Genomic DNA, 19,608 nt, shown 5'->3' on the forward strand with positions numbered 1-19,608 from the left:
CAGTCTCAGGTCTACCCGTACCTGTGCCCCGACCCCGGCCTCGCCTGCTCCCGGGGGCTTCCCAAGGCGGCCGCCCGCACCTGGGTCTCTGTCCCATGGCGCTTGTCTCTGCATCCCAGGCCCCGGCCCAGCCCGCTGAATGTCGTCTCTGTGCGTCCCCCACGCTGTTCTGCCTGTGAAACCCTGTTCGGACGCGCGCGTGCAGAGATTCTCTTTCTAAGGGGCTGACTTAGCCTTGAGAGCACAGCCGGGAACAGCGCCCTTCTGCTTCTGCGCTCGGAAACACCGTCACATGTGTGTCCCCGTGTCTAGGCTGCCCCACTGCCCAGACGTGTGAGCGGCTCTCGCCGCACGAGGCAGACGGCAGCGCCCCGCGATGTGGTCCAGGCCCGCTCCCCCGCCCTCACCCCACACGTGCACCGTGTCGCAGCGTCCACGCCCAGGGGCCCCCACCCCCTGCCCCAGGCCCAGCGAGCTCCTGCTTCCCTCCCAGACGCCTGTTCCTCACTCTGTCCCTCCAGCCGGGTGTCCTTTCTCTGCGCTCCCCAATTCTCTGTGGAAGTTCCCCTACCATGTTGCACTAGTTTTCTGTCTTTACTAGACCTCGAGGTCCCAGAAAGCAAGAATTCTACTGTTTTCGTCTCTGACTCTAGTTTCTGTTACTCTCATATCTGGCACATTGGCACTAAGTCTTTAAATTAATACACTGATGAATAATGTTTGTCTTCAAGTATTTGAAGGGCTATCACGTAGAATATGTATTGAACTTATTTTTCGCCTAAACAGGTAGGTTTAATGAGTGGAAACTAGAGTAGGACTAAGCCTGCCAAAGACAGTGGATAAACATCTTTAGTACTGAAGCAAATTGCCTATCCAGAATTTCTTACCAAATCAAAGTCTCCCTCCAGAATGAGGGGGTAAAATTAAAATATAGGTGTTTTCAGATAAACTGCAGCTGAGGCAATTCATTTCCAGCAAACAGAAGCTGAGAGAACTCACAGCAGACCTACATTACAAGAAATGCTAAAGGAAATTTTTCAATCAAAAGGAAGATGCTAGGTGGAAATTATCTACACACACACACACACACACACACACCGAAGAACCCTGCACATTTTCAAAATGAGAATATACATCAAAGACATTTTTCTTATTTTTGATTGCTTTAAAAGACTGTCTAAACCAAAAGTAGGAAAAGGTAATACGAGGTTTGTAACATGTAGAAGAAGATTTATGACAGGAGCACCAGATGGGAAGGAGGCAACTGTAACGTACATTCTCACACTGAGGGATGGCCGTGTGTCGCGACCCAGAATCCACGTCCAGGTGGGAGGGACGCAGCGGGCGCTCAGCCCCTGAATCTCGGCCTCCGCTGCATCCTGGCGCGGCCCTGTAGCTCCCTCGGCTTCGCCCGAGCCCCTCCCCCCCCCCCCCCGCCCCCCCCCCCCGCCCATCTGGGACCTTGGTGACCTTGTCCAAGCCGAGGACCTCAGGTCTCTGCGCTCCAGCCAAACTCTTGGCATCATTCTTGGCTGTTCTTTTCTCTCTTGCACCCACATCTGATCTACTTAAACATCGTTAAGTCTACCTTTAAAATATGTCCAGAACTTGCCCCCGCTGGTACCCTCACTTCTTGCCTGGACCCTGCGGGGGCCTCCTGGCCACTCCGTACAGTAGGGGGCCTGTCGGTTTGCTCAGTGGTTGTGGGTTCAGTCACCGAGATTTGGGGCCTCCCTCATTTTCCTCGTCTGTAAGTGAGGGGGCTCGCTGACTTCCAAGCTTCTTTTTTTAAGAAAACAGTCTCTAGGAAGATGGCATGGGTCTGCTAGGGCCGCCGCAAATAACTAAGTTCCACAGTCGGGCAGGCTTGAACACAGGAAGGTTGTTTGCACTCAGTCCTGGAGGCTGGACGGCCGGGACCAAGGTGTCGGCCGGGTGGTCCCTCCCGAGGCCTCTCTCCTGGGCCTGTGGATGCCACCTCCTCCCCGTGCCTGCGGGTGGTGTCATCCTGTGTGTGTCCTGTTGTCTGTGTCCTCATCTCCTCTTTGAGGACACCAGTCCTGGGGGCTTAGGGCCTCACCCTAGTGACCCCATCTTACCTAATCACCTGCTTACAGGCCCCATCACCTGTAAACACAGCACCTCCCGAGGTACTGCAGCGTACGAATTTTGGGGGGACAAGTTCAGCCCCTGATGGGTGATACCAGTGCAGCCTGGGGTGCAGCCGTGTGACCGCCGGACCACCAGAGGTGGCCAAGGAGAGGGGCGATTTTGAAAACAACATTTCAACGATGAGAAGGTGGTTTCGAGATTGCTGTGCTTCTGACTATTTATTAGAAGATTTTCCAGTAAACCTCCTTGTGAAAATGTGGGGATTTTTTCCTCCCATTGTTTTGCTGCCAGATCACAACCCGAACAGGTGAGTGGAACGTGGGCGTCGCCCAGACGGCGTGGCTGGCAGGCGTCGCTGCTCCCCGAGGTGGCTGTTTTTAGTGAACTCTTTCATCTGGTTTATTTTCTTTCACTCCAGTTTAAATATAGACACGAACCCGAGACGTCACTTCAAAGGCAGCTTAGTCTTTGGGGCTGCTCGGACTGGGAGATTCCAGTGGAGTCTGCCTTCCAGGGAGAGGAGGCCAGCCTCCAGTCCCCGGTCCCCAGCTCCCCAGCTCCCAGACACCCCTCCCCCAGCCCCCAGCCCCCCGCCCCTGGCCCCCCAGCCCGGGCCTGTGTCTGGGCCTCTGCTGGCACTGCATTCTGGGAATGTGGCCCGGCTTCCCCAGGGATGCAGAAACCGTCCACCCATCTCTGGGACTGTCACCCTCCTCGCTTCAACCCTTATCAATGCAGTCCTGTCCCTGCAGAGTGGGAACTGTGACCTCTGGACCGTGGATCTGGTTTCTGGGGAAACGGCCGACCTCAGCAAGAGTCCCCAGGACACGGGGGTCACTGCGCCCCACACGCCTGCTGCGTGCTGACCCGGCTTCCAAGGCGCCCCTGGCCGCACGCCATCCCCGGGCGCCTGCTGTTTGCACGGCCCCACCAGAGAAGGCGGCCCAGGTTTCCACCCTGAAATGGGGCCCCTCCCCGCGGGCGCCCTCGGGTTTCCCCAGCGTCTCCCGGGCCGCACAGCCCCCCGCCAGCGTTCCACTAGGGGCTTCTTATTTCTTGTAAAAGACGAGACTAGAGTAACCACGAGGCCCATTCCCACCTCGTCTCATAAACACAACAGGGAAATGCCAGTGACACACAAGCCGTCCTGAAACCACTTGTTTTGAGCTGAGTGGAAACACTACTTCCTTCCCCTGAGTCAGGCCGGGTGCTCACACCCGCTGCCGAGCGCGGCCAAACGCAGCTCCATCACTGTTTCCACTGAGACGCTCGCGTTCCCGGGGCCGTCAGGAGGCAGGGCTGTTTTGTGTGTGTCCGTCCTGTGCGTTTGTGAAGACCGCGTCGACCACAAAGTAGGCTGGAAGAGGTGAGCTCCACCTCTTCACCCGCCGTCCACGTTCCCAACGCGGTAAAGCCCCGCCCCCGGCGCCGCCGCTCAGGACAGGCTGCGGGTGACGCCTGTGTCCACGCCAGCACGAGCCGCGGAAGGCCAGGGCCCCGGGCAGGCAGCCGCCGGGGGACACAAGTGGAGCCTTCCTCCTCTTGTCACTCAAACCTGCGTGCCCCCACGTCACATTGCTGACTTGTATCTGCTCTAGAATTTTCTAGGTGCCGCGGCTAAAGCAATCCCTCCCCTGCCTGTGCCCCTCCCCCAGCCCCGCGGAGGGCATCCAGCTCTCCGTCCTGCTGCGTGGCGTGGGGGCGGGGCTGGGGGAGGGGCTGCAGCTCTGGCGGGCGGGCAGGTGCCAGGTCCTGGGAATCAGATGGAGAGGGATTGGAAGCCCAGGCCCAGAGCCGGAACGGGCAGACCCACACAAGATCGGAACCTGGGGCAGGAGTTAAGGGACAGGTTCCAAATATTTCCATTAAAAATGTGACTTGGCGCTGAGCCCGTGGAGACCTCTGGACACCCACGTGACCCCAGTGTCCATGGCCCCTGCCCGCTGTCTCCTCCTTGAGGGCCAGACCTGCTGTAGACCACTGCCGCAGCTTCCTGATGCGCGGGACCCCCGTGGGGGCCCGTCCGCTCCCAGAGGATCAGGGCGTCTCCATTGCCGGCTCCCTGAGGGGCCCATGGCCCCTGTGGCTTCCCAGCTGGAATCTCTAATTTTAATACAAGATGCACTTTATTGAGGAAAGATGCGTTTGTCTTTGCCAATCCACTTTTTGCCATTTTCTTTGATCAGTTCCCATGACGGCTTCTGGAAAGGCCCAGACCTGGGCTCCTGGGTGCAGCTCTCCACCCTCATCCGTGTTTGTTCCAGACTCTGTGTCGTAACAATGGCGCTGAAACCACGGAAACCAGTGGCCGCCAGCAGGTCGTGAAGATGCGCCCAGGCTGTTTGTTTACCGTGATTCTTATGAATCCCCTAATGGATCACTTCTAAGTCTGAAAAAGAAGAAAACAATCACCGCCGTCATCTGAAAAGGAAAAACCAAAGCCTCACACAGTCTGGGCTTCTGAGGCCCCCCCCCCCGCCCCGCCCCACACCCCACCCTCCGGCCCGGCTTTTCCATCCTTTCTGAGCTGCGTATGCAGCCTCACTCTCTCTAGAACCATCCTCATTTCCTCTCACGGGCTGTGGTTTCGTCTTTGATTTCAAGTTCATTCAACACTCATTCAGCACAACATTGTCACATGGATTCCCCACATACCTGCTTCTGTGCCTCAGCAGGCTGCCGCCTTCCCACACTGTCCCCCAGGCGCCCCTCCACGCTGCCCCCTCCCCACGCCGTTCTACCCCCAGGCTCCCCCCTGCCAACTGTCCCCCTCGGGATCCTCCCACCAGGCAGGGCCAAGAGGGCAGGCTGGCGGTGGGTACAGCTGTGTCCCAGCGAGTGTCTAGTGGTGGGAGAGGCTGGGGTCACGCTGTCAGGCCCATCAGTGGACAGCAGAGCCCCAGCAGGGTCGCCCCAGAGGGTCAGCAGCAGAGCTCGGACGACACAAAGGCACACAGGCCTGACCACGAAGCCAGGGCCACCTCGAAAAGCCAAATAAGTCCCCTGGTGGGATTCCGGCGCAGGAGCAGAACTGGGCCTTGGTTTCTAAGGGAGCATCAGATCAGATCAGATTATGTTAGATTAGAGGCTGAGTAACTAGGGAGCCTTTCACGGCGGGGGTGGGGGTGGGGGATCAACTCCAGTCGGATGGATTGAAAGTGGAGGAAAAAGACAGCTTCAGCTGAAGGAAAGGAAACCACCTGAGAGTCAGGACTGTGCATGGCAGGGTCCCCAGCGGAGAGCGTTCTGAGTTCCGGGAGAGGGTCCAGGCCCACCCGCCTCTTTCCCCGCAGCTCCTGCCCCACAAGGGTCCCTGAGCCCGGGTCCTCCCACCCACCGGCGCCCGCCACCCCTCGGCTCGCGCATCTGCGCTACTGCTTGTGGGCTGGGTTCCTCATCTGACCCCATCCTGTCTGTGTGGTTGTTCTTCAACATTTTATTTTGATATCATTTAGACTTACACATGAGTTGCTACCATAGTATAAAGAATTCCCATGTTCCCTCCACCCAGTTTCTGAGTTGGTGTTTTATACTTGCTTCCCATTACCTCTCCCCACCCACCTCTTTCTCTGCACGTTTTTTTCCTGAACCGTTTCGGAGCTCAGATGTCATACTCCTTCACCACTAAATTCTTGTGTGTTCCCTAAAATTAAAGACAAAGGCATCCTGCACAGCCTGGCACCGTTCGTTACCCACGTCGAGAATCATCACCTCAGTCCTGCAATCTGCTCTCCAGGCAATATTCTGACTTCACCAATCATCTCACTAATGTTCTCGATAGAAAAGACGACCACGGTTGTTTCTGGTCCAGGGTGGGATCAAGGGCCTCACAGGGCGTTGAGGGGTCACCTCTTCAGCCCCCAGGAAGCCCTGTTGTTTCACATGCAAACGTTTCTCTCAGTGAATCGTCCTTTTTTCCGTGACCCCCATCTGTGTGCCTTTCCTGACCATAGCTGTGTCCTCCGGGCTCGCTGGCCTCCAGGGCTGGAGACCCCAGGGGTGCCCTCGTGCCCTCTGGCTCCGAGGAGGCCCTCGCTGGTCTCTGCTGAGCCTGGGGATGAAACGAAGACCAGCGTTTCCTGGTCCTGTTTCCCACCGTCTCCCACCTTGGGCCCAGGTAGTCCGTCGGGGACCCTGCGAGAGCCCGTGGCCCAGGGGAGCAGGGCTGCGGTGTCAGCCCCCCAGGGACAGGGCTGGCCGAGCATTACATCCGTGTCCTCGGGGCCAGTTCGCTGATGGAGGGAATGTGTGGGCTCTGGGGCCACCATGCAGCTCACAGAGGAGGCCAGGGTCTCCGGGCTCCGCCAGATGTGGGCACGGTTCTGAGTCTCAGAGACAAGCAGCCAAAGCTCGAGCAGCTGTGGCCCCCGGGCAGGAGCGCAGGAACTCGCTAAAAATCCATGCCCTGGGGAAGGGCGGTGGGAAACATCGGGGTTCAGGGGCGTCCGCCAGGGGCTGGTCAGAGAACACGGGGCCGGTGGGGACAAGGCGCGGCCCGTGCGGCTTCCACCGCAGCCGCGCTGCATCCTTCGGTCTTTACCACGTGTCCCGTCACCTTGATGATTATTTTTAAAGACCGACCGGCGAGCTAAGAATCAGAGGAACCAGACTCTCGGTTGGCCAGTCAGCAGCAGGCGGTATCACCCGGGCGATGCTTCCTGGGTGACCAGTCCTGCCTCCCCTCCCTCCCGGGGTCCTTTAGAGGGTCAGAGAGCAGCACGTGCTTTGGTGTTTTATGAGCTGCGTGTTTCCAGCACCAAGAGAAGGAGGAGGACAAACGTGAACAGTCCAAAAATAAAAATACACAAAGGAAGACATCTGAGGGCCGTTTAAACGACGGGAGAAGGTTGATGAGGTGAGGAGACGCCTGCCCTGCAGAGCCCCGGGCCTCCTGGGAATCGTTCACGCCACGGCGACACGTGACCGTCTGGGAATAATCGCGGACATACAGGAATGCAGGTGATGGAGGAACCTGCATGCTAACAGCAGAGAACTAACGCCATACATTACGAGTTCTCTGCAGCAACACGGAAAATGCTGATTGTATTCGAGTCACTTGTACCGCGATTTATTCTACAGTGACAGCCACGCGGACAGACGTGACTACGGGCAAACACTGGAGAGGAATGAGGAAAAGCAAAAGGGTGTGCTGTGCCCGAAGGGTGCGCGTGCCCCCTTCAACAGTGCCTGGGCCCGACGTTCCAGGTGGGAGCAAAGCACCAGCCCCACCTGGGCCGTCGGGAGGCATGACTGGAAGAAGGAGAAAGCGTGCGGTGACAGAGGGACGCTGGTAAGAGGGACACCTGCCATGGGACGAACGTGTGCTCCAGAATCGTGTGCTGAAGCCTGACCCCAAGGTGTGCAGCTAGGAGGGGCCTTTGGGGTTGATCAGGCCACGTGGGGGGGGGGCCGTGATGGGATTAGTGTCCTCATGAGAAGCCATTCTGAGGGGACCTGTGAGGACACAGCGAGAGGATGGCAACTGCAAGCAGGGCGAGCGACGGGACACCAGCCCGGGCGGCACCCTGACCTGGGCTCAGCCTCCAGAAACGTGGGACAGAAATGTCTGCCGCTGAAGCCGCCCCGTCCGTGGTGCTTTGCTACGGTGGCCGGAGGGACCGAGCCGGTCTGTGGCCAGGAAACGTGAAGACGGAGAACGGCCATCCCCTCAAGGAGGGAGCCCGGGGCGTGGGGGGGATGAAGGGTCGGGGGACGGGCTGAGGAAGGAGTGCTTCACAGGCCGAGCAGGGCCGCCGGGACCCTTATGGGCCTGGGAGTTCGGCAACACGAACACACAGACGGGTCCCAGGCTCTAAATGCTCTGACCAGTGACGGCCCCCATGATGCCTGAGGGAGGGTCTGTGGGGTCCGGAGTGGTGAGCGGGCACCTGCAGGGCACGAGGGTCGGCACGGAGCCAGGAGCGGGGGAGGGCAAGAGCCTGGGGTCCCTGCAGGTGGGCGCGGCTGGGGGCGGGGCGGAAGAGCTGCCTCCCTGAGCATCTCTGAGCGGGGACAGCGACGGGGACGGCGCAGGCGGTGCTTCTCAGCCCCGGGAGCAGCCCGACCTTGGCCGTGAGGAGTCGAGTGGGAGGTGCGCGCCGGGGCCGGGGCGCCAGGGCGGGGGCGCCGCAGGCGGGACCCCTGCTCACAGGTGGTGTCCAGCTGCTGGCCGGGCAGGGCATAGAGCTTCCCGGGAGGCTCTGCTACCCCCTTCCGTGCCTTGACCTCCTCGTGAGACGGGCACCCACCCCCCGTGAGGTGCCGGGCGAGCTCCCGCCGCCCCCGCTCCTCCGTCTGTCCTGAGCCCACCTGCGCCCCAAACGCCACAGACAGGATTGAGGATGGGCCGGTCTTGCCGCGGGGACAGCGGTGCAGGCGGCGAGGAGCCTGGATGTGCAGAAAGCCTCCGTGCGCGGCCAGCCTGCGTCCCGGGAGCCCCGCGGGCGCGGGCAGGGGGCCGGCTGGTCACCCTGCACGTTCACGGCGTGCCCAGTGCGGACACGGTACAGACAGACGGCGAGAGGGCCCGCCCCGCCCCGGCGCAAAGGTGGAACTGGGAGTTTTGAGAACCGTTCCCCCCACCGAAGGCAGCGCTCCGCCGACCGTTCACCCGCGAGAAAGCTCTAGAACAGGGTCACCCGGCCCGGAGCTTCCCTGGTCGCGTGCGGCAGGAGGGCACTCAGCCGCCGTCTTCCCGTTTTCTGGGGACACAGTCTGGGAGCAGACGGAAGCGGGGGACGTGCAGCCCGCGCGGCCCCTCTGCTTACCCTCAGGGCCGCTGCGGCCGGTGGGACGCGGGGCGTCACGCGCCTCCTCGGGCTCCGGGACGCGCAGAGGAGTCCGGGTCGTCGTGGCCTGGGGGTCTCAGCCCCGCGCTTCCTGAGGCACAGGCGCTGCGGCTCACCATGCCCGTGGCTCTGCATTCTGAGGAAAACAGCGAAGGAAACGGCACATTGTAGGAGGAGGAAAAGAATATGCCTGGGTCGAAAAGCGTTACCCCTTCCCTCTGAGGGGGTTACCTATGCCCGGGGGAGGGGCCAGTGCAGGGAAGGGCCCACGGCCACGTGGCGGCGACCACCTTGTCCAGACGGGCCCAGGACCGTCCCATTCTTGAGACAGGAATTCCTGGGCCCGGGAACGCCCCTCAGTATGTCCGGGGCAGCGGGATGGCTGTCGCCGCACGTCTGCAAGGTGTCCCGGTGGCCGCGTGCCCCGGCGCGGAGGACGCAGACCAGCGCCCGCCGCGCGGGCCCCGCAGGGCAGGACGCACCGAGCCCGCAGCCCCACAGCGCGCCACCGCTAAACCACCCTTCAGACTCGACCTTCGTCCGCAGGTGGAAAAGCGCGTCTGGAGCTGAAGCGGGACGCTCTCCGCGGAGCCTGAGGCCGCGGAGCTCGGCCACTGCAGCCTCCCGTGCAGGAGGCCCCGTCCTGACTCGGGACGCGGGGCAGAGTGAAGGCCAGCTCTTAGGGCGGCCACTGCGGGTGACTCGTGGCGGTTCCTCTCACATCTCATCGGTTGCAAGGACGCGGCCGTGCTTACCTGCAAAGAAGGTGAGGAGCCCAGAAGAGTCCGCGACGGTGACTGGGTTTTGTCTGTGGTGCTGGGACAGGCTGGCAGGTGAAGGCGCAGCCTCAACCATAGGCAACAGGGTGTCCGAGGCCCTGACTGGCCGGTGTGGAAGGACCGGAACCTGCCCCCCATCCCCCGGGAGGGCGGGGACATTGCCGCCCGGGGACACTGCTGGCTGGTCCTCTCCGGGACACGTGCCCTGCCCCAGCCCCGTCCCCCGAGGTTGGAGGCCTCTTTCTGGCCAGGCTGTTGAGGACAAATGTAGTTCAGCAGAAAGATGTGACCAGAAGGGCCCTTCCCAGCGGAGGGAGAGGCTGTGTCCAGATGCGGAGGTTTACAGGGACAGGCTGTGATCCAAGCTCTCCTGATTCTGAACAAGGTTCCTAGAGGCACAAGTGAAATGACGTGGGAGAGAAAGTGCCTTGCTGGCTGAAAAGTGCTGGGTGAACGTTAGACATTTCATCGTGACCCAGGGCACAGGTTACAGGTCACAGAGTGCTGATTCTTAGGGACGATTTTGGTCCGAGCTGCATGCGTGTCAGCCCATCTTTCTCAGAGCAGTGGCTGCAAACATCCTGTCCTTGGGTTTCCTCTGGATCGCACACCAGCTCCGGCAGGAGTGGCTTTGTTATACCCCCGACCGCAGGTCAGCATGGCTCTCCGGGGAAATTAAACCTTCCTGTGTTTTCTAATATTGCGTGATGTTCTCTTTGGCCTTGGCTTTTTGTTTTTTTTTTGAAAATGAATGTGCCCTGAAATCTGATTTCAGTTCAACTAGATTAGTGAGATGTCTTTGGTGCATTTATATCAGGAAATATTGAGGGTTTTTCTGGTAAACTCAGATGAATCTAAAGCAATACAAATTCATGGACATTTAATATAATCCTTAATTGATTTGCTTGATATATTTATGTTAAATAAAAAGTTTTCTAAGGCATATGTGTTTTTAAAACCAATTTATTTCTTGGTGTGATGCCTGGGATTTATTTCACAATAATCCTGGCGGAGGGGGTAGCAGGAGGGTCACAGATGGAGCAAAAGCCCCCCCCCCCCAACCTCAGGAACTGTTGGAGCTGCCCTGAGCACATGCCCAGGCTGTGTGCTTGGCATGTGGTATAGATGGTTTAAAAGTCACTTTATTTACACTTTGGGCCGACAAGGTCATTTAAGGCACCAGAGCAACTCCTGGTGCTGCTGTAGATAATGGAAATTGTTCCGTGAGGTCAAATATGGTGGAACTAAGAAGCTGGACTGGACCTGTGGACCGTGGTTTGCAGACCCTTCTATGGTATCCGGTAGAGATGCGTCTGAGACAAAAATGAAGGTGCAAGTCCCCTCGCCCCCCGTTCTGGGGGCCCAAGCTCATCAGGCATGAAATGTCAGTTTCCATAAACGGACTTGAATTGGAGCCACGGTCACGGGATTCTCGGCTGTGTTGTCTGTTGCCGTCTCGACCCTGTGGGGCCATCGAGTAGCTGCCACGGAGACGGACAGAACACTCTCGGCTTTTCCTTTTGGCCTGTAGAGCCAAAAATATTTATATTTGACAGCCCCTGTGCTATGTATCTTGTTTGTTTGTTCGTTCATTTCTGTCTCCCCACCTGCATCGCCCTCACCTCGAGGGCAGGCGTCTGGGTTTTCAAGGCGCTTTTTTGTGCAGAGAAGACAGAACAGTGCACAGAGGCCTGGGCTCTGGAGCCAGACAGCCCGGAGTTGAATCCGAGTTCCTCCCCGTAAGCCACGTGACCTTGGTTGACTCACTTCACCTCTGTAAAGTGGCGGCTTATAGTTCCTCCTTCGTGGAGCTGTGTTAGGGAATCAGTAAGTTAACACCTGTGAATCATGGCTATTTGCATGTTTACTGTGATCATTACCCTCGAAGCATCTGAATTCACGTCAGCAGTTCCCTGCAGTTGATTCTCCTAGATCTACCCTCCTTGCCAAAAAAAACCCCAAAATCTGAAAACCCAATCAGTACCCCAGGTGCACTGAGCCCCCAGCTCTTGCCAGGTTTAAGCTGCTGCACTTTACCCCCTGGGCTTTCCCCGCAGTCCACATTGAGGACGTGGCAATGGCCCTGCTCCGCCGGGGACCCTGAATGGGCGCTGCGCAGCACGTCTGTGTCCCTCCCTGCCTCCTGACAAAGTGCCTTCCTTCAAAACTCCACCAAGGGGCTTCCCTGGTGGCGCAGTGGTTGAGAATCTGCCTGCCAATGCAGGGGGCACAGGTTCGAGCCCTGGTCTGGGAAGATCCCACATGCCATGGAGCAACTGGGCCCGTGAGCCACGACTACTGAGCCTGCGCGTCTGGAGCCTGTGCTCCGCAACAAGAGAGGCCGCGATAGTGAGAAGCCCGCGCACCGCGATGAAGAGTGGCCCCTGCTTGCCACAACCAGAGAAAGCGCTCGCACAGAAACGAAGACCCAACACAGCCATAAACAAACAAACAAACAAATAAATAAATGGATCATCACATTAAAAACAAAAAAACAAAAAAACTGGTTCATTCTTAAAAAAAAAGCACTGAGCTGATCTTCCTGTGCTATGCGGTTGAAAAAGGCAATAGTTTCTCCCACCACACCCTAAAAAAACAAAAAAAACAAAAAAAAACTCCACCAAGGACACATCTTTTGAAGAGGCCCCTGAAAATGCTGGATGGCTGGTGGTGGGCTGATCCGGGGTTCCTGCTCCCACCCCCCCAGTTACCCACCAACTCCATTCACTTAAAACTGCACCTGTCTGTCTCTAACTTAAAGAAAATTCAGTCCTGGGGTGCTGTGGTCTGAATGTCTGTGTTCCCCCGAGTGCATATGCTGAAATTCCAACCCCAAAGTAATGGGGTTAGGGTTAGGGTCAGGGGCAGGGGCAGGGTCAGGGCTAGGGCTAGGGTCAGGGTCAGGGCTAGGGCTAGGGTTAGGGTCAGGGTCAGGGTCAGGGTCAGGCTTAGGGAATGAGGATATGGGGGCTTTGGGAGGTGACCGGGTCCTAAGGCTTCACCTCCTGGGATTAGTGGCCTTGTAAAAGAGACCGCAGGAAGCTCCCTTGCCCTTTCCATCCACCATGTGAGGACACGGCCACACGATGACTGTCTATGAACCCGGAAGGGTCCTCCCCAGGCACCAAGCCTGCCCGCATCACCCTTTGGCCTTCAGCCTCCAGAAGCGTGAGAAGTAAACCCTTCTTGTTTATAAACACCCAGTAGCTGGTTGCGGCAGCCCACACTGACCAAGGCAGGACGGGGGTGAGACACGGGGCAGCCACTGTGGAAAGCCAGTATGGAGGCTCCTCAAAAAACCAAACATGGAACTACCACGTGGTCCAGCAATTCCACGTCCGGGTGTGCACCCAAAAGACATGAAAGTGGGGTCTCAAAAGATATTCGTACCCCCATATTCACAGCAGCATTGCTCACAATAGCTAGGAGGTGGAAGCAACCCCAGTGTTCATCCGTGGAAGGATGATGGATAAACACAATGTGCTCCATCCAAACAATGGAATCTTATTCAGCCTTAGAAAGGAAGGAAATCCTGACACTTGGTGCAACATGGATGAAATTTGAGAACGTGATGCCTAGTGGAATAAACCAGTCACAAAAAGACAAGTACTGTGTGATTCTACTCACATGAGGTCCCTGGAGGAATCAGATTCACAGAGACAGAGAGCAGGAGGGTGGGTGCCAGGGGCTGGAGGAGGGGGTGGGGCGTCCGTGTTTAATGGGGACGGAGGTTCAGTTTCAGAGAAGAAGAGAGTTTGGCGGTGATGGGTGCACTACAGTGTGAATGTACTTAAGGCCACTGAGCTCTCACTTAAAAGTGGTCAAGGTGGTCAATTTTATGTTCTGTGTATAAAAACCTCAGAGTCACAGGCAGTGTCCTCCTTCTGGAACTCTTTCCAGAGTAGAACATAATGCATTCTTTTGAGTATTCACAATAGTTGCCAGTGAGATTGATTTGGGGAAACAGCCAAATATTACTCAGGGTCCCTTCAACGGAAGTGTTTAGCTCTGAGGCCCACATGTGGGACCACCACAAAGTGTCTCAAGACCTGGAGCCTGGGCCAGGCCGCAGGGCCAAGAGGCTGGGAGGCCAAGGGCTCCTCCCTGCTGGGCTGGCAGGTGCCCGTCCCTCGGGGCAACGGCTCCAAGGTTTCTCTAGCAGCCTGTGGAGTAGGAGAGCCTCTGGGCCAGAACTCCTATCTCTGCAGGTCCCAAGCCCAAACTCCGGCCCTAACACCTCAGAAAGACTTATTTCTTTTCCCTTTCTAACACAAAGTTCATCTTAATCAGAAACAAAGGAGGCCAGCTTGCAGGCAGACCTCCTCTTGCACTTCGGCTCGTGCCGGTGACTAAGGCCAAGAATTTGGGGAACCACATGGCAATTCTAATAACTGAAGAACTGAGTTTGACCTGGGCGTTCTCCCTGTGAAAGCGAACGTTGATCAGTCCTGCGGACAGTGAGATGGGTCCCTGCTCTGACCGCTCGTCTTGGCCGCTGCTCTTCCTTGCTGTGCCTTTGCTGCCCCGCACGACCAGCGGTCTCATAGGCAAGGCCCCCGGCAGAGAACAGACAGCGCAGCACACAGGAGTGCCTGTGCATTCTAGCTGGGCCAAAGGGGACTGAGCGCACTCTCTTTAGAAATCCCTTGGCTGGTTCTGCAATTAAGGTAATTCTCATTTCAATTATGAAATACTCATTCTGAGTGTGTGTGGTCTGAGGTGCTGTGCAAATAACCCATCGAAGATTAGTTAGCTTTCCCCCAAAAGATCTGCTCTTTTATGTCTCAGGAGTTTCTGCCTTCCTGGGAGAGGCAGAGCCAGAGGCAGGAGTCCGAGCCCAGGTGCCCTGCTCTTTCTTTTTTTCTGCACATCTTCACAAATCAATGATACCGGAACGATCTGTCGGTCTCTGGGGATGTGGGATGAGCGAGACACAACCCATAGCACTGGCAGCCCTGGAACTACAGTGAAGGGAGATTGCCGACCGCCCAGGGACCCCACCGCATCTTCAAACCACGGGCTCCCAGAGTCTTGGGGGAGCCAGCAGGCGGGCAGGCCAAGAAAGGAGTGACCACGGGATTTTGACTTTTCTATGCTCGGGGGACCTGGCTGGGGCTGCTGAAGATTTCTTGGATCCTGGCATTTTGAAACTTTGTCCAGCAAGAGAGAAATGCCAAGGGAAGGGAAAGGGCCACGGGAGTTTGGTGACAGACACAGGGGGGCACCAGGTTCACACCTCGGGGCACCTGCCCCGCTGTCCGCTCTCCCCTCTCCGTCCTCAGCCCACACGGAGCACACGGGGCCTCAGCTTCCACACTGATGGAGAAGCAAACTGCCATCTCAGAAATGCCTTCCGACTGAAACTTCTGTGGCTTTCAGGCGCTCGCCGTGGCCTTCTGGAGGCTGGCCTCTCTTTTCCGACCGTTTCTTGGCCCTCCGTGTTGGGACCCACAGAAGGTGTCAGTGATGTCAGCTTCTTTCCTTTGTTTTTCTTTCTGAAATTTAAGTCGGCACTTCGAGGAATGTTACCGATTAGAAAAACAGAATTCTATGACATTCAGAACGGAAAATGATTTTCCTGAGATCTGAAGTCACTAGGTAAACCTACTTTAGATGTAGATTTATTTTTTCCTTAATGTACATGCAGTAAAATTCACTCTTTTTGATGTGCAGTTCTCGAGTTTTGACAAACGCACAGAGTTGGGTGACCACCACCAGTCAGCCTTCCCCAAACTCCCACATCTGCACCCATGGTGTCCACCGATCTTTTCTCTGTCCTGATCGTTTCTTGACTTTTCCAAAATGTCATATAAGTGGAATCATACAGGAGGTAGCTTCTGAGTCTGGCTCCTTTCACTTAAAAAATGCATTTAAGAAATAATTTATGTGAACATAAGTTTTCATTTTTCTTGGTTAAATACCTGGTAGTGGGATATTTTGGTCATATGGTAAGTGTATGTTTAACTCTATTAAGAAACCACCAAACTTTTTCAAACTGGTTCTCACATTTGCCTTTTTACCAACAACCTATGAGACTTTTGGTTGCCCTGCATCCTTGTCAACCCTTGCTCTTGTCAGGTTATTTCTTTCTTATTTTAGCCATTCCAGTAGGCATATAGAACTTGTTATAGTTTAAATTTGAATTTCTTTAATGACTAATGATACTGAACATCTATCCACGTGCTTACTTGCCATCCGTATAGCTTCTTTGGTGGAGGTTTATTTGTTAATGAAATATTTCAAACACGCAGATACTAATATAACAGACGCCCATCTGCCTACCCCCCACTAATGTCTAAAAGATTTAGTCGCTGTCCTGAAGTTGATGAGTATAATTTCTATGTGACTGTTTTTGTTCATTCACTACTTACATGTAAATATCCACAAACAATATAGCTGGAGAGTTAGAGTGAAAATGGAATATTTCTGGAAAAACACAATGGAAGTGGAGAGTGCCACCAATTTTAAAGATCTACCTCTTCGAGCCCACGTCTCCCCAGCCTCCGTGGTGAGGACGGCTCGTGTGTTCTGTGCTCCGGCAGCTCTGGCCTTTCTCCTGCAGCCTCTCCCTCGACAGGGCGGCTGGGATGCGAGACAAGCGCTGGTGGGTGGGACCCCACCGCCCTGTTTCTGCCCAGGGCTCTGCCCGGCCGTGGCTGTCCCGCTCCCACGTGGGCTGGTCCCACCCCGGCTGGCCGCCCCGCCCGCGCTGCCCTGCAGGACGCCACGCGGGGGCTCAGGGATGCCTCCGCCCCCGCTGGGCGTGAGCCTTGGTGGCTCGTTCGGACACGGACACGGGGCGGCTCTCCGTGGAGCCAGGCTGGCTTAGCGTATTTGTCTTGTGAACGAGGGCAGGAAGGCTAAAGCCATGACCCGGAAACCAGTGGGCACCAACCGGGGCTCAGCCGTCTCCAAATATGTTTCCGTGGGCATCTGGGCAAAGGCAGGGCAGGAGCCAAGGCTCCACCACCGGGAGACAGTTCCGCTCACGCCCTGTGCTGCGGTCACGGCCTCAGCCCTGCGGGGCAGAGCGAGTTCCAAGGCTGCTTTGGGGGCTGTGACACCCAGAGTGAAGAGGACAGTCCCCTCCTGGTGTAAGTGTCGCCCAGGACAGTCGTGAGGCCACTCAGTGTCTCGCGTTTGCATGGCCTCAAGGTTCGCGCAGACCCTCGTCCTTAGAGCCAGGCCGGGAGCCCGTCACAGACCCTCTGCTCGCCAGAACAGTGACCGCACACGGCGAGGGTTCAGGCCGTTCACCGGCCCCACTTCTTTTCTTGCCTCCGACATCTGTCTTCCCGGCCGCGCTGTTCTCTTCATCCTCTGCCTTCCCGTGGTTTTGTTTTCTGCTCGTTATTGGACTTGGCTCATCCTGCCTTTCCGTCAGGTAACTAATTTGTGTGTCTGCTTCCCCCGTGGACTGACGGAGAAGCAGGGCCTCCGTGCACTGTCGTGTAGGTCTTACACTGCACGACCCTCAGTCTTGTGTCCATATTTATAAATATAGACATATACAACATTTATATAGTTACCAGCACAACTCCCTGGTTGCTGGCAATAAAATGCCTTAAGAAAGAGGTGCCCTGTCTAATCTGCACAAAGGTCCCAGCAGGCTAAGCATGGCGCTGACTGTAATCACCCAGACGGCAGTGATACCATCTTCTTGTTAATCCACAGGCTTTATCTTTTAGAACAGGTTTACGTTTTACAGGAAAAGTAGGCAGGGAGTCCAGCATTCCCACCCCATCCCCCCACAGGAACCGTGTCTTTGTAAACATCAAACCCCGTATCCAAGCCCGTCTGGAACAAAACAGAAAGACAACCCACAGAATGGGACATATATATTTGCAAACGAAGCGACCAGCAAGGGATTAATCTCCAAAATATACAAACGGCTCATGCAGCTCTATGTCAAAAAAACAAACAACCCGATCAAAAAATGGGCAGAAGATCTAAAGAGACATTTCTCCCAAGAAGACATACAGATGGCCAAAAAGCACATGAAAAGCTGCTCAACATCACTAATTATCAGAGAAATGGAACATGGGCGCTTTCTGATACACGTTTTTAACAACTCGAAGTACCTGACCGGCCCTCTGAGGAAGGGGCGTCCTTCCCAGAAGCCTGGAGGGAGGTCACCCTGTGAGGACCCCGGCCCAGGGCGAGTGTGGCTACGCCAGCGGAGGGCACCAGGCCGACCTCGCTCTGCACCTGGGGAGGCCTGAGCCCAAGGACGTCAGAAGACTGTCAAGGTTACCCCTGCAGAAGTGGCGCTGGGGCTCGAGACCCCGCGTCCAGGGGTCTCTGTCTTCACAGCCTCCCCGCCCTGCACCTCTGTCTCTGGGTCCAGAAGAGTGGAAGGACGTCCACCGCGAATTTGCACATAAAAGCCAAAGGGACACGTTGCTTCTCATCCCCCTAAACACACTCGCCTGCCCTGGTGGGTCGAGGACTTTCTTGGGACGTAGAGGAGCGTCACAGTCGCTGTTCCTTGAACCACGAAGGGCGCACGGCCACGCGCAAAGGGACAGAGCTCCTCAGCGTGTGTGCCCGCTGAGGCACTGCACAAACGTGGCCATGGCCCTGCCCGTGGAGGTCCCTTTTCTGATGGCAAATACGGCTACGATGAAGGAGCACTCACCGTGTGCGGGCCACGGGCAGAGGCTCCGTGCTTGCTCTCCAGGATAAGCCCGCGAGCAAGCCTGCACCGGGCGCTCTGCAGCTGCCCCACCCCACGGAGGAGCGACGCTCAGGGTCCATCCAAGCCCATCCTCCCCGGAAGCACACGCGCTACACCCCGTCCCTCCCGAGCTCGCCTCTTGCTTGTGGGGCGCCGCGCTGGTGACCAGAGACGAGCAGAAGCCTGCTTAGGAAAGAAATCGGGAAGTGATCCGGGGGTTACCCTGCCCAGGTCCCTACCGCCTCTCCTGCCTCATAGAGTTAGGATGAGAGACTGCACGGCAGGCAACGCCTGTGTGTCCCCTGCCCCGGGCCGGGGGGCGTGGGCTGCCTCTCCTGTGCCCCGGCCCAGGGAGGGGCTCCAGGAAACACACTGCTGGGGGGACTGGAGAGTCTGCACCCGGGAGAGGTCCGTGGCGCATTCCCCTGGCCAAGAGAAGGGGAACGGGGACCGCAGAGAGAGGGCCAGCGAGCCACAGTGCGGGGCGGCCGCCGTCGGGTGTGGAAGAGCAGGCCCCGCACAAGCAAGTGGCTGGCGGAGTCGAGCAGGGCCAGCCTGAAGTCCGGGAGCAGCGCGCGTTCTCCCCTCGCCCCTATAAACCTCCCCTGGGCCCGCTCGGGAGGCCCTGGGTCCTTCCCACCCGCACCTTCCTCTCCGCGGGCCGGGCTGGAGGAGGTGCCACGGCCCCCGAGGGCCGTGGTGCGAACGCTCCCACCGTGGTCACAGGGGCGCAGTCGGGAGACCCGGGCGGAGGCTCAGGGCCGTGTAGTGTCTCCGCAGCGCAGACACCGTTACGCACATAGTGTCCAGCGCAGAGACGACAGTAAACGGTAGCCAATTTGGAAATACTGAGTGTTTGGAGGACCTGCTGCCTTTCTTTTAATATGGTGTATTCCACGTTTATATAATTTAATTTTCCACAGTGGCTCTGTGGAGCGGCCACGGGACCCAGCGGACCCGGAGCCGGGGAGCAGGAGGCAGAGGCTGGACCAGCGATGCCGGCGCGTCCTCGCCCGAGGGTGTCGCCGCGGCCTTCCCCCTCCTGTGCCCTCGCGCCCACCACCCAGAGCAGCGAGCACACCAGCTTCTGACTCACAGGAAACCCCGCGTGGCACTCATTTTCCCCTCCCGGCGAGGAGGCGGCAGTGACCCCAGGAGACATGCAAAGAGGCACCTGAGGAGGCAGCGGCGGCCTTTCCGGCTTTCTGCTCAGCGCACGCGCGCTCCCGCGAGCTCCGCCGCCAGCCCCGCC

General features: G+C 57.3%; 1 long non-coding RNA gene across 1 annotated transcript; it reads right to left on the reverse strand.

Moving 5' to 3' along the window:
* Positions 1–2,739: 2,739 nt before the first annotated feature.
* On the reverse strand, positions 2,740–19,573 carry LOC103019634 (uncharacterized). Its single transcript, XR_450281.2, has 3 exons — positions 19,453–19,573; positions 8,880–9,036; positions 2,740–4,501 (listed from the first exon to the last, which is right to left on the reverse strand). It is a non-coding gene; the product is annotated as an uncharacterized LOC103019634 (long non-coding RNA).
* Between the last annotated feature and the right edge of the window lie 35 nt (positions 19,574–19,608).

Source organism: Balaenoptera acutorostrata, chromosome 10 (assembly GCF_949987535.1).
Source record: "Balaenoptera acutorostrata chromosome 10, mBalAcu1.1, whole genome shotgun sequence".
Classification (NCBI taxonomy): domain Eukaryota; kingdom Metazoa; phylum Chordata; class Mammalia; order Artiodactyla; family Balaenopteridae; genus Balaenoptera; species Balaenoptera acutorostrata.